The following is a 12,740-nucleotide window of genomic DNA, read 5'->3' as shown; positions in this document are numbered from 1 at the left end:
CCTTTCCTGGGCCCTGACCTTGTTGCTGACCCGTGGGGAACCTTTCCTGGGCCCTGACCTTGTTGCTGACCGATGGGGAACCTTTCCTGGGCCCTGACCTTGTTGCTGACCCGTGGGGAATCTTTCCTGGGCCCTGACCTTTTGCTGACCCGTGGGGAACCTTTCCTGGGCCCTGACCTTATTGCTGACCCATGGGGAACCTTTCCTGGGCCCTGACCTTGTTGCTGACCCGTGGGGAACCTTTCCTGGGCCCTGACCTTGTTGCTGACCCGTGGGGAACCTTTCCTGGGCCCTGACCTTGTTGCTGACCCGTGGGGAACCTTTCCTGGGCCCTGACCTTGTTGCTGACCCGTGGGGAACCTTTCCTGGGCCCTGACCTCACTGCTGGCCTCTCCAACTCGGCGATTTGGCTCCGTTTCCTAATCCGATGGCATCGAGCGGCGAGTACACCAGTAAAGGAACGGCATCAGGGGCCGGGGGAATCGTGGGCGGCGAGAATCGAGATGTTTTGCAACTGGCGGGAGAGGAAATGGTGAGAATAATCCAGGGGACCAGAGAGGGGGTAGGACCAGTGGTTTTCATGGCCGCCATCTTAGGAGCCCAGGAGGAGCCAGTGTTGTGGCTGTACTGGAACAGCTTGGCTAGAGGCACGGCTAGTTCTGGAGCACAAGTCTTCAGCACAACAGCCGGGATGTTGTCGGGGCTCATAGCCTTTGCTGTTTCCAGTGCACTCAGCCACTTCTTGATATCACGTGGAGTGAATCTAATTGGCTGAAGACTGGCTTCTGTGATGGTGGGGACCTCAGGAGGAGGCCGATATGGATCATCCACTCGACACTTCTGGCTGAAGATGGTTGCAGACACTTCAGCCTTGTCTTTTGCACTCATGTGCTGGGATCTGCCATCATTGAGGATGGGGATATTCATGGAGCCTCCTCCTCCCGTTAGTTGTTTAATGGTCCAACACCATTCACGACTGGATATAATAACTTTTATTTATAGAGCGCCTTTAACGTAGTAAAATGTCCCAAGGTGTTACAGACAAACAGATAAATTTGACACTGAGCCACAGAAGAAATTACGGCAGATGATCAAAAGCTTATTTAAAGAGGTAGGTTTTAACGAGCGAATTAAAGGAGGAACGAGAGGTAGAGAGGCGGGAATGTTTAGGGAGGGAGTTCCAGAGCTTAGGGCCCAGGCAGCTGAAGGCACGTTGAGCAGTTATAATGAGGGATGTTCAAGAGGCCAGAATTTGAGGAGCCAGACATCTTGTGTGGTTGTGAGGCTGAAAAAGATTACAGAGATAGGGAGGGGCAAGGCCATGGAGTGATTTGTAAACAAGGATGAGAATTTTGAAATGGAGGCATTGTTTATCCAGGAACCAATGTAGATCAGAAAGCACAGGGGTGATGGGTCATCGTGACTTGGTGCAGGTTAGTACATGGGCTACTGAGTTTTGGATGACCCCAAGTCTACGTGGTGTGGAATGTGGGAGGCCGGCCAGGAGTGAGTTGGAGCTGTCAAGTCTAGAGGTAACAAAGGCATGAATGAGGGTTTCAGTAACAGAAGAGCGGAGGTAGGGGTGGAGACGGGCAATGTTACGGAGGTGGAAAAAGGTGGTTTTAGTTATGCCGCGGATATGTGTCTGGAAACCCATTTCAGGGTCAGATATGACACCCAGGTTGCGAACAGTCTTGTTCACCCTCAGATTGATGGTGGAATAAAGAGCTTTAATCTGATCTGTAGATTGTTGGATCGCTTAGCCCTGTCGATAGTGTGTTGCTTCCACTTTTTACCATGTATGTAGTCCTGTGTTGCAGTTCCCCCAGGTTGGCACCTCATTTTCAGGTATGCCTGGTGCTGCTCCTGGCATGCTCATCATGGTTCTCCAGGATAGTGCAGCCAGATCCCAGCCCGTAGCACCATGGGTGTACAGGAGAAAGGTCAACAGAGCAATGGTTATAGGGGATTCTATGGTCAGGTCCCACCTCCCCCAGAACCAGTCCCAATTCCCCAGGAATCTGACGCCCTCCCTCCTGCACCATCTCTCCAGCCACGCATTCGTCTCCTCCATCCTCCTATTTTTGTACTCACTGACGCGTGTCACTGAGAGTAATCTGGAGATTACTACCTTTGAGGTCCTACTTCTTAACATCTTCCCTAACTCCCTAAAACCTGCCTGCAGCCACTTCCTTCGCTCCACCATTGGCGGCTGTGCCTTCAGCTGCCTTTGCCATAAGATCAATTCTGATTACGCTCTTGTGAAGCCCCTTGGGACATTTTACTACGTTAAAGGGGCTATGTAAATGCAAGTTGTTGTTGGTGTGCTACCCTTGGCCTCGGCTCTGGGAGACAGAATCAGCCAGGGACAGCGGCTGTGCTGCTCCCCATGGTCGAATTGCTGGCAGCTTGCTGTCTAGGCTCACAGGCTGAGAATTACCACTGGGTAAGGTACAGGACTGGGGCCGAACCCCACCATCACACAGCACCCTCAGGAGAGAAAGGGAGAAAAATGCAAATTTCTATCCTGCATTTACAGTGATGACTTTTGTAAACTCCTTTTACAGGTTATTTGAAGGGGAGAATGTGCAGGCGGGAAATTCAAACCAAACATCACTTCAAGATCTGACAGAGTCACTCCATTCACCAGGACCTGAATATCATCGACCTTTCAATGTGGAAGGAGAAATGTTTGTCTGTTCTGTCTGTGGGGAAAGATTTCAAACATCAGTGTGACTGGAGAAGGCCCGAGACACACACACCCGAGTGAGAGTGTTCCAGTGCACTGACTGTGGAAAGAGCTTTAACCAGTTACACAGCCTGAAAACATCACCATTCACAGCGGGGAGAAACCGTACACGTGTTGTGTGTGTGGACGAGGCTTCAACTGATCGTCCAACCTGGAGAGACACAAGGATACCCGCACCACGGAGAAACCGTGGAAATGTGGGGACTGTGGGAAGGGATACAGTTCCCCATCGAAGCTGGAAACTCATCGGCGCAGTCACACCGGGGAGAGGCCGTTCATCTGCTCCGAGTGTGGGAAGGGATTCACTCATTCATCCAACCTTCTGAGACACCAGCAAATTCACACTGGGGAGAGGCCGTTCACCTGCTCCGTTTGTGGGAAGGGATTCACTCAGAGATCCAGCCTGCTGATACACCAGCGAGTTCACACTGGGGAGAGGCCGTTCACCTGCTCCATGTGTGGGAAGAGATTCACTCGTTCATCCGAGCTTGTTAAACACCAGCGGGTTCACACTAGAGAGAGGCCGTTTACCTGCTCCATGTGTGTAAAGGGATTCACTCGTTCAGCCGAGCTTCTGAGACACCAGCGCATTCACACGAGAGAGAGTGCGTTCACCTGCTCCACGTGCGGGAAGGGATTTAATCGAGCATCCAAACTTCTGACACACCAACGCATTCACACTGGGGAGAGACCATTCACCTGTTGTGTGTGTGGGAAGGGATTCACTAATTCATCTGATGTTCTGACACACCAGCGAGTTCACACTGGGGAGAGACCGTTCATCTGCTCTGAGTGTGGGAAGGGATTCACTCGGTCATCGCACCTCACTGAACATCAGCTTGTTCACACCGATAAGAGACCTTTTAAATGTTCTGACTGTGAGAAGTGCTTTAAAAGCACAAAGGATCTGCTGACACACCAGCGCACTCACACAGGGGAGAGGCTGTTCACCTGCTCCGAGTGTGGGAATGGATACATTCAGTTATCCAGCCTGCTGACACACCAGCAAGTTCACATGTGATGGCAGGGGTTGGATTCTGCTGTTAATCACATCCAGGACTGAATCATGTTCATTCTGTCAGTTTGTTTCTGCTGCTGTTAGTAACCCCTGTAACTGGGCTGGAGTTTAATATTCTGGATATAGATTTTTGTCTTTCCCACCTCGGTATCTTTCATGGTTCAGAGCTCCAAGGCACGGAACAGAAGGCTCCTTTACAGCAGTGTTTAGAATCAGGAAGAACAACGGTGAATGCTGGGAAGGTGCTGTCAAATCCGAGATTGGTGTAAAACTGCGATCTGTTCCTGACAGTGCAATGCCTGGTTGAAGTTTCCAGTCTAAAAATGACTGTCAATCATTTAACGTATTTGTGGGACAGTCCTGAGCCCACTATTTTAATGCAGGTGTTTGTTAACCCATTTAAAATAAACCCGTTTAAAATAAATAGCTTAAAGTCTGCATGAAAATAGCAAATATAGTTCACAGGAGCCCGTTAACTGCTGCTACAATTATACAACAGACATTCAAACTCCAGATAAAGAAGCACCTGCAGCGTGTTCCCAGGAATTCCCTGTTTTATTGATGTGTGTGTTAAATACCAGGATAACTAAGAATACACGGAGTGCGATCCCGGCAGTTACTCTGGGATCACTCCCGCTGCAGAACTCCACCACTGACCCCGCTGAAGGTTATAGGCTCAGGAGTGGACTGTAAGAAAACTGGGTTTTAGTAGATCAGATTTAATATGTAATGATTAAAGTAAAGTCTTGCTTTGTTTTATATAGATGTATGTTTAATATTAGTGAACTGTGTATTAAAGACCCGTGTCTAGTAAACTATTAGCTTGTAATCACCTCAGACAGAACAGGCACTAATTATCCCTTTTAAGATGAAACAGACCTGGTGTGAACAGAACGGGCAGAGCTGAGAACTCTGCCAGTTTGGGGACTGGCTGGAATCACAAAGGCGATTTGTTTTTTGAAATGCCCAAGTAAAAGCAAACTCTGACATTGTTCTGACTCACAGATTCCTTGTAGCTCCAACGAAACAGGAAGAGGATACTCGATGAAACCTAAACAGCAATCCAGTGGAATGTTTTGTTTGATAAATGTCTTTCAGCGTAATGGTTTGATTGGCCGAGGTAACCAGAGTCACATGGGCTGCACCTTATTGGACTTTAAATACAAGAACAGTTTGCAGCTTGGGTCAGAGAGCACCCTGGGAAGAAAGCTGACGGCTACAGCCAGGGTAGAACATCCTTTGGGCTGTCCCTGGAGAGGGAGCAGGTGGAGGCTGCCCGTACGCTGCAGACCTTCCTGACCGCTGGGCACCGCACACACCAGCAACAGTATTCGGGTTTGATTTCATTCTAATTTGGTGTTGATTGTGCCCCTGTAAAGCGGGGGCTCTCGGTTTGACATCGAGTGATGATAATGTCATTCTAATTGGCATTTTAAAAGAATCGACCTTCCTTTCGTGCCTCCCAGGCTTGGCAATTATCAAAGTCTGAGGTCAAGGATACAGCTTGTTAGATTGAGTCTTACGATATGAATATTACAATGTATTCCTTTGTAGAATGTCCCGTATGAATATTTAACACTCATTTAACACGAGTTGTATTATTGTGGAATCTGCATGTTAAAAATAAAGCCTCTGCTCGGACTGAGGTGTGTGGAGTGTTTCATTGCAGATCTCAAACTCGACTAGGAATAGCGTAAAAGCTCATAAGGATTGTAAGCAACTTCAGTCTGACATACACTGGAGATTGGTGTCAGTGACTGTGGGTGGGTTTATATCAGACAGGAGGAGATTGGTGTCAGTGACTGGGATGGGATTATATCAGACAGGAGATTAGTGTAAATGGACTGATGTCTCCAGAAAGGTTTGCTCTGAAAATTCTGTGGGTAGTTGGGAATATGAGTAATGGGAATCACAGCCTCCTTATCATGCACAGAGGCCTCTAAACTGTGCTGTACCTGCCCTGGGGGTGTTTGATGGGAAAATGTAGACGGAGCTTTACTCTGTATCTAACCCGTGCTGTACCTGCCCTGGTAGTGTTTGATGGGACAGTGTAGAGGGAGCTTTACTCTGTATCTAACCTGTGCTGTACCTGCCCTGGGAGTGTTTGATGGGGACAGTGTAGATGGAGCTTTACTCTGTATCTAACCTGTGCTGTACCTGCCCTGGGAGTATTTGATGGGGACAGTGTAGATGGAGCTTTACTCTGTATCTAACCCCATGCTGTACCTGCCCTGGGAGTGTTTGATGGGTCAGTGTAGGGGGAGCTTTACTCTGTATCTAACCCCGTGCTGTACCTGCCCTGGGAGTGTTTGATGGGACAGTGTAGATGGAGCTTTACTCTGTATCTAACCCCCTGTACCTGCCCTGGGAGTGTTTGATGGGACAGTGTAGATGGAGCTTTACTCTGTATCTAACCCCCTGTACCTGCCCTGGGAGTGTTTGATGGGTCAGTGTAGAGGGAGCTTTACTCTGTATCTAACCTGTGCTGTACCTGTCCTGGGAGTGTTTGATGGGACAGTGTAGATGGAGCTTTACTCTGTATCTATTCCGTGCTGTACCTGCCCTGGGAGTGTTTGATGGGACAGTGTAGATGGAGCTTTACTCTGTATCTAACTGGACATAGTTTGATGCGACATGTGCTGCTCACCTCAATGATCACAACATTTCACCCAAAGGTGGTTTATATTCTATCAGCATTAAATTTGCTGAAAGTGGACTCTTAAACCTGCTCATTAATAGGACAAGATGTTAGCTAGAGTCTTGCACTCCAAAATCTCTCTCTTCCTCTACTTTCAAAGTTTATCTTAGAGCAAGCTGAAGCCAAGCGTTGACAGCGGAAAGAGTGTGCGGCAACCTATGCACCCCAACCTCCTGTTCCTCCAAGCACCGCCTGCCCCACCCGTGATAGAGGCTGTAGGTCCGGCATTGGACTCTTCAGTCACCTGGGGACTTATTTTTAGTGTGGCAGCAAGTCATCCTCGACTCTGAGGGACTGCCTAAGAAGATACCCGTGAGCGGCAAGAGCTCTACTGGTGAAAAAAACAGCCCTGGACGGCTAAAGAGGTAAGGGACAACATAAAGCTAAAATAAAAAGCATACAGAAATGCAACAAATAACACAGATCCTGGTGATTAGGAGAGATACAAAGAACAACAACAGGTGACAAAACAGATAGGAAGAGTTACAAAAAGGATTATGAAAATACCTTATCAAAATCAACACAATCTTTTTTACAATTATAGGAAAAAGACAGCAGTCGGGAGCCATGTGAGCCTCTTGAAAACAGCTAATGGTGAAATTGTGAATGAAAATAAGGGAAAGGCGCACAAAGTGAATCATTACTTTGCGTCATATTTGCAGTAGAGGAAGAGGATAGCACGCGGGTCAGCCCAAGGAAACTAATATTGAATCAGGGACAGGGTCTCGCTAAAATAACAGTAATGAAGAAAATAATGGGACTGAAGAGTAACAAATCCCCAGGGCCAGCTGGTTTCCAAGCCAGGGATTAAAGGAAGTAGGTGAGAACTATAATCTCCCAAAATTCTCTCGGTTCGCTAACCATTTCTTCAGATTGGAAAATTGCTCATGTCACTCCACTATTTCAGAAAGGTGAGAGGGGAAAACCAGGGAATTGGAGAGCAGTTAGCTTCACATCGGGAAATTACTAGAGTCTATAATTAAGGATAGGGTGACTGAACATAGTGAACATTTTCAGCTGATCAGACAGCTAGCATGGATATGTGAAAGGCAGGTCATACCTAACAAACCTGATTGAATTTTTTGAGGAGGTGACTAAAGTAGTGGACAGGGGAATGTCTATGGATGTTATTTATGGACTTCCAGGAGGCCTTTGATAAAGTCCCTCATAAGAGTCTGTCAGCTGAAGTTGAAACCCACGGATTTGAAGGCAAACGATTGAGCTGGTTAGGAAGTTGGCTGAGTGGCGGGAGACAGAGAGTGGGAATATTGGGCAGGAAGTCTAATTGGAACGATGTGACTCATGCTGTCCAACAAGGATCTGTTGTGGTCTCAACTATTTACCGTATGTACTAATGACTTAGATGATGGGATAGAAAGCCACATATCCAAGTTTGAGATGACACAAAGACAGGCGGCAGCGTAAGCAGTGGGGATGGGAGCATAAACTTACAAAGATATATTGATAGATTATACAAATAGGCAAAACTGTGGCAAATGAATTTCAGTGTGGGCAAATGTGGGGTCATCCACTTTGGACCAAAAAAGGAGAGAACAGAGTATTTTCTAACTGGTGATAAGCTAGAAACAGTAATGGTCCAAAGGGACTTGGGGGTCTATGTATATAGATCATTAAAATGTTATGAACAGGTTCAAAAAATAATCAGAACGGTCAATGAAATGCTGGCCTTTATATCTAAAGGTTTAGAATCCTGTATCCCAGAAGCTCCTCGTTTACCGTAGCTTTGGCAAAGTCCTCTTCCTTGGTCAACACCGATGCAAAGTGCTCAGTTAGTACCTCAGCCATGCCTTCTGCCTCCACCAATACATCTCCATGTTGGTCCCTAATCGGCCCCACCATTCCTCTGACAAGCCTTTTACTGTTAATATGCCGAGAAGCCCTTTGGATTCCCTTTCATGTTAGCTGCCATTCGATTCTCAAACTGTCACTTTGCCACTTTTATTTTCTTTTCCACTTGCCCTCTGTACTTTCTATATTCAGCCTGATTTTCCCCTTGTATTATGGAGCTGACATCTGTAATTTGCCCCTTTCTCTGCTTCATCCCAGTCTCTAACTCTTTCGTCATTCAGGGAGCTCTGGCTTTAGTCGGCCACCCTTTCCTCCTTGTACCAAACCTGTCCCCGAACCATCTCCTCTTTGAAGGCCGCCTATTTCTCCATTACTAGTTGACGACGGCAGAAGAAGCTTCGCCTGGAAGACGGCATCCAAACAGAAGAAGAACCTCAAGTGCGACAAGAGCTGATCGCTCTCCCGCCTTAACGCTCAAATCCTTGGTCTTCACCTTTATCTACTGATTGATGTCTGTGTGAACTGTTAAATCAGTAACCATAACTTTGATGAACTAAAGTCCAGAACAGGGAGTCTTTCTTTGACTGTCGAATGTCCAGGTCCGCAAAATCACTGGAATATCTGTATCCCTTCACCAGTGGGTGCAGAACCGAACCCAGACGAGCAGTAGGACAGAGAAAACTGCACGTGAAGGAAAGAACGGTCTCTCATCAGTGAATGCGCTGGTGTCTGAGCATCAGGAATCTGAAGGGAGTTCACACCGTTCTGTAGCACAGGGCCCTGTAGAAAGCTGGTAGTGACATGAACGTTGAATGGATAAATGTTTTATAAATTCTTGTAATGCTGTTTAATCTTCCAAACTGTTGTGCTGATGATTAACTTTTTTTGACAGTTGATGGTGTTACATAGAATGTATAGCACAGAAACAGGTCATTTGAGCCAAGTGGTCCATCAGTGTTTCTGCACCACACCCACCCTATCAACATATCCTCCTATTCCTTTCTCACGCATGTGCTTATCTAGCTTTCCCTTAAATGCATCTATGCTATTCGCCTCAACTACTCTTTGTGGTAACAACTTCCACATTCTCACCACTCTCTAAAGGTGGACAAGTCCCCTGGACCTGATGGCCTGCATCTGAGGGTCTTAAAAGAAGTGGCTGCAGAGATGCATTGGTTGTAATCTACCAAAATAGCCTGGATTCTGGAGAGGTCCCAGCAGACTGGAAAACCGCAAATGTAACATCCCTATTTAAAAAAGGAGACAGACAAAAAGCAGGAAACTATAGACCAGTTAGCCTAACATCTGTCATTGGGAAAATGCTGGAGTCCATTATTAAGGAAGCAGTAGCAGGACATTTGAAAAAGCATAATTCAATCAAGCAGAGTCAGCATGGTTTTATGAAAGGGAAATCATGTTTGAAAAATTTGCTGGAGTTCTTTGAGGATGTAACGGGCAGGGTGGATAAAGGGGGAACCAGTGGATGTGGTGTATTTGGATTTCCAGAAGGCATTCAATAAGGTGCCACATAAAAGGTTACTGCACAAGATAAAAGCTCATGGGGTTGGGGGTAATATATTAGCATGGATAGAGGATTGGCTAACTAACAGAAAACAGAGAGTCGGGATAAATGGGTAATTTTCAGGTTGGCAAACAGTGACTAGTGGGGTGCCACAGGGATCAGTACTTACAATCTATATTAATGACTTGGATGATGGGACTGAGTGTAATGTGGCCAAATTTTCTGATGAAACAAAGAAAGGCGGGAACGCAAGTTGTGAGGAAGATGCAAAGAATCTGAAAAGGAATATAGATAGCCTAAGTGAGTGGGCAAAAATTTGGCAGTTGAAGTATAATGTGGGAAAATGTGAGCTTATCCACTTTGGCAGGAAAAATAAAAAAGTTAATTATTATTTAAATGAGGAGAGATTACAAAATGCTGCGGTACAGAGGGATCGGGGGGTCCTTCTACATGAAACTCAAAAAGTTAGTATGCAGGTACAGCAAGTAATTAGGATGGCAAATGGAATGCTGGCCTTTATTGCAAGAGGATGAAGTATAAAAGCAGAGAAGTCCTGCTACAACTGTACAGGGTATTGGTGAGGCCACACCTGGAGTACTGCATACAGTTTTGGTCTCCTTATTTAAGGAGGTTTTATACTTGCATTGGAGGCTGTTCAGAGAAGGTTCACAAAGTTGTTTCCTGAGATGAAGGGGTTGTCTTATGAAGAAGGGTTGAGCAGGTTGGGCCTATACTCATTGGAGTTTAGAAGAATGAGAGGTGATTTTATTGAAACGTGTAAGATGCTGAGGGGGCTTGACAAGGTAAATGGAGAGAGGATGTTTCCCCTCGTGGGGGCATAGTTCAGAATAAAGGGGTTGCCCAATAAAACTGAGATGAGGAGGAATTTCTTCACTCAGAGGGTTGTGAATCTGTGGAATTCTTTGCCGCAGAGAGCTGTGGAGACTGGGTCATTGAATATATTTAAGGTAGAGATAGATTTTTTAATGATAAGGGAGTCAAAGGTCAAGGGGAGCGGGCAGGGAAGTGGAGTTGAGGCCAAGATCAGATCAGCCATAATCTTATTAAATGGTGGAGCAGGCTCGAGGGGCCAAATGGCCGACTCCTGCTCCTATTTCTTATGTTCTTAATTTCTTATGTCCTGCTATCTTCATGGATAAGTTCCCTCTGTTCCTCTAAACTTCACAGTATCCTACCATTAATTGTGTATCCCTTGCATTACCTCACAATTCTCCAGATTAAATTTAATTTGCCATTTTTCTGCCCAGCTGACTAGGCTATCTTCCTGCAGTCTACAGCTTTCTTCCTCACTACCAACCCACAGCAAATTTTTGTATCATCTACAAACTTCTTAATCATGCCACGTATTTTAGTTTCACCCCTGCATTTTCTGTACTCTCACTGGCTTTCTGCAGTATTTAACATAAGCTTCCCCTGCTCCTGCTCATATTTCTCATGTTCTTATGTTCTGAGTAAAGGAGTTTCTCCTGAATTCCCTACTGGATTTATTAATGACTACATTATATTCATGGCACCATAAATATGATGAGATTCTGTTAAGCTGGCCAGTATGATGTTGTACTTTACTTGTTCTGAGGAATGCAACATTACTGAGCCTCTGTACCCGCGTTATGGGCTGACGTGCTGGACAAGTAAAGGCCCAATGTCTGGGTGTGAGTCTACGGACTGTATAGGTGTGATAACCATAGGCTTGTGGTAATCGTCCGGTCACAGATGAGCACTCTTAATGGTCCTGAAATTCTGGTTGGAGGCTTCCTTCGGACGAACGCCCCCGACCTGAAATTTCTCTACGAATGTACCTGGTGATCCCGGTGGAAGGCCTTCTCTCGAGGCACTTAGCAGCGCGCCCCCGTCTTCTAGATACGGACGGAGAAGCTGGAGTCATGTGGGCCTGGACAACCAATCACGGTGTAGTATTCTCATTGATGGTAATGGGATCTCTGATTTTATGAGTTCCCATTACTATCAATGAGAATAACCCCCTAAAACACCCAAACACAATATAATAAATTAAAAAAAACACCACACGTATTTAAAATTAATTGAAATTAAAGTTAATTAAATGTTTTAGAAAAAAAATATTTGGATGTTTTTTTTTAAATGTGTTTTAATAGGGTTTAAAATAAACTTACTTTAGTGGACAGGGTTTTTACTACACGAATGTGTATTTAAATTTTATTTTTATATGTTTTAAAACTCTTACACTAGTAAAAGTAAGCTATGTGCCTGCTTTTACCAGGCATAAAAGTCTGAAGCACATTCACTGGGCAAGAGATGGGCAAATAGCCCAATCTCTCCCGTGTGGATGTCCTTCTCCTGGGGATGCAGAGGATCTGTCAAGAGATATCTTGACAGAGCGGAAAAGCCATTTTTCGGCACCTGTGCATTGTCGGAATTTCAGGGCCAATAAAGGTGGGGAGACAATTTGTGTTCTTGTGAGGTTAATTATCTGAGGTCCTGCAGGCCGTGTTTAGGGATCTAGGAGAGAGATTGAAAAACCGGACCTCAAAGGTAATAATCTCCGGATTACTCCCGGTGCCACGAGCTAGTGAGTACAGAAATAGGAGGATAGAGCAGATGAATGCGTGGTTGGAGAGATAGAGTAGGAGGGAGGGCTTTAGATTCCTGAGGCATTGGGACCACTTCCAAGGTAGGTGGGACCTGGACAAGCTGGAGGGGTTCCACCTCCACAGAGCCGACACCAATCTCCTCACAGAGGGGTTTGCTAGTGCTGTTGGGAAGGGTTTAAACTAGCTTGGCAGGGGGATGGGAACCTGAGAATAGATTCAGTAGGGAAGTAAAGCTGGAATTAGAAGGCAAAAATTTAGAAAGTGAGTTTGAGGGACAAAGGAACCAAGTAGGAAAAAAGGGTAAAAAAAAACAAATTTAAAAGCTCTTTGTCTAAATCTACGCAGTATTCGTA

At 45.8% G+C, this 12,740-nt stretch overlaps 1 pseudogene; it reads left to right on the top strand.

Moving 5' to 3' along the window:
- Positions 1–427: 427 nt before the first annotated feature.
- LOC139276841 (zinc finger protein 436-like) lies at positions 428–5,408 on the top strand (annotated as a pseudogene).
- The last annotated feature ends 7,332 nt before the right edge of the window (positions 5,409–12,740 follow it).

Source organism: Pristiophorus japonicus, chromosome 12 (assembly GCF_044704955.1).
Source record: "Pristiophorus japonicus isolate sPriJap1 chromosome 12, sPriJap1.hap1, whole genome shotgun sequence".
In the NCBI taxonomy this organism is placed as follows: Eukaryota; Metazoa; Chordata; class Chondrichthyes; family Pristiophoridae; genus Pristiophorus; species Pristiophorus japonicus.
This window is presented reverse-complemented; position numbering and strand designations above follow the sequence as displayed.